This window comes from Leuresthes tenuis, unplaced genomic scaffold, assembly GCF_036924035.1.
Source record: "Leuresthes tenuis unplaced genomic scaffold, fLeuTen1.0.hap1 SCAF_17, whole genome shotgun sequence".
Lineage (NCBI taxonomy): Eukaryota > Metazoa > Chordata > Actinopteri > Atheriniformes > Atherinopsidae > Leuresthes > Leuresthes tenuis.
Window position 1 is genome coordinate 29580116 of NW_027325371.1, and position 2125 is coordinate 29582240.

Consider the following 2125-nt stretch of genomic DNA (forward strand, 5'->3'; position numbering starts at 1 on the left):
TGGGAGCGAGCCGAGTGTGGGCTAACCGGGAGAATTGCTTGAAAGAAACGCGACACTGAATGAGCGGTCAGAACAAAGCCTCAATACGGGATTCTCGTGGTGTTTTTGTTGCTGCCTTGTCTTTTGCATAGAGTAAAAGACAAGGCAGCCATCGACTCAACCAAGCGTCTCAACCAAGCAAAGCTCACCACGCCTGATGCCCTGCTCCCGCAGTGACGGATAATCGTACTCTGGTTTCTCTTCATAACATACAAGTCTTTCGCCTTTTACTTCCGTGGAGAGCAGCACTAATGAGTTGTTTCTATTATTGGCAGGCTTTACCTTTGCGGGTGAAGCCCTTTCTGTCTGTGCAAAAGAAATCTTGCTACTTTGCAGAGTGACTTCTCTGAGTAGAGTCGCCTTACTTGTTGCGACTGTGCCGATGTTCGAAGCTGGAGTGCAAAGTTGTTGCTTGAATGGTGCTTGCTGGAGCATGCGGGAGTGCAAAGTTATACCATTTAAAAGGGCTGAAGAGTGCTCAGTGCAGCGGGTGGGCGGAGGTGCAACGTGACACTCTGGCCACCTATGGCCATAAAAAGAACACTGCTACAAGTGCGCATTGTGCCAGCAAGGGCCCTCGGACCTGAAACAGTGGACAGTTATCGCTTCTCGGCCTTTTGGCTAAGATCAAGTGTAGTATCTGTTCTTATCAGTTTAATATGTCCTCTATACGAGGACAACATATTAAATGGATTTTTAAGAATAGGAGTTGAAAAAGAAGCTTGCTCCGTTCACTCCAAGCCTCGACCCGGTACTGCAGTGCCGCTGGGAACGGTGCGCTCTCCTCTGCTCTTGTGAAAAAGCAAACAGCGGTGTAGGATGGAAGTTTCAGGGAGCCCAAGATGAAACTTTCTTTTAATCTGCTGAGAAAAGAGAGTGAATGCGAAGTGGACTTTAACACGGCTCTGGGAGCGAGCCGAGTGCGGGCTAACCGGGAGAATTGCTTGAAAGAAACGCGACACCGAATGAGTGGTCAGAACAAAGCCTCAATACGGTGTTCCCGTGGTGTTTGTGGCTGCCTTGTCTTTTGCACAGAGTAAAAGACAAGGCAGCCATCGAATAGATTGTTTCTACTTGGTCAGCCGAGGAGCAGGGGGGGGGGCAAGCGTCTCAACCAAGCAAAGCTCACCAAGTAGGAACAATCGGGCCCTTTTCGATGGCTGCAACACCTGAAAGAGATATTGATGCGAGACCCGATCAAATGCTTTTTCAAAGTCTAAATTTAAGATGACAAGCCGGGTGTTTCTGTCTCTAGCGTAATCAATGATGTCTCGAATCAGTACGAGGCTGTCGGTGAGTTGTCTCCCTGAGATGGCACACCTTGGTCTGGGTGAATTACCTCCTCTAAAACAGAGGACATCCGTGTCGCTAAAACCTTGCTAAAATGTTTACAGTCAAAGTTTAAAAGTGTGATGGGCCTCCAATTCTTTAGGTCAGTCTTATCATTTTTTTTATAAAGTAGAGTCACTATTCCCACTCTAAAACTGTCAGGCAGTCGGTCGAGTTTTTCAAAATCTTTAAAAACATCTAAAATGTCTGATGATAAAAGGTCCCAATAGGTCAGATAGAATTCTGCAGGAAGCCCGTCTAAACCCGGAGCTCGACTTCTCTTAAAACCTGTTAGGCATTTTTTTAACTCTAAAGCAGTAAAATTCTGTGTCAAGTGTGCATTCTCTTTTACGGTTTTGTCAACGAATTTTAAGATTTCTGCCTATGTTTCCAAGTGCACTGGTTTCTCTTTGTACATGTTACTATAAAAGGTATGTACAGTTTCAATCATCTCTTGTGTGGATTTTGTTAAAAACCCATCTTCTCTTTTTAGATTTTGAATACACTCCTTTTTATTTATAACTTTCTTTCTTTTTCACCTTCCTCAATTTCCTGCTCCCTGCTTCTTACAAAAATTCCTTTACTCTTTATTTCTGCTAAAACTGACATTTCCTTTTTGACATCTTTGATTTCTTCTTTAAAGTCTATGCCACACTGATTTAGTTTAAAGTAGCGCTGTAAGCGTTTATGTAGTCCCATCATACATCTATTCTCTTTCCTTTTTTTACGTTTACCTTGCTGTTTAAAAAAAGTCTGG

The 2125-nt window shown here is 43.9% G+C and overlaps 1 non-coding gene and 1 pseudogene across 1 annotated transcript; both read left to right on the plus strand.

Annotated features, from left to right (window-relative positions):
• Positions 1-225: 225 nt before the first annotated feature.
• LOC140274355 (U5 spliceosomal RNA) lies at positions 226-332 on the plus strand (annotated as a pseudogene).
• Positions 333-640: 308 nt separating this feature from the next.
• LOC140274088 (U2 spliceosomal RNA) lies at positions 641-824 on the plus strand. Its single transcript, XR_011908081.1, has one exon. It is a non-coding gene; the product is annotated as a U2 spliceosomal RNA (small nuclear RNA).
• The last annotated feature ends 1301 nt before the right edge of the window (positions 825-2125 follow it).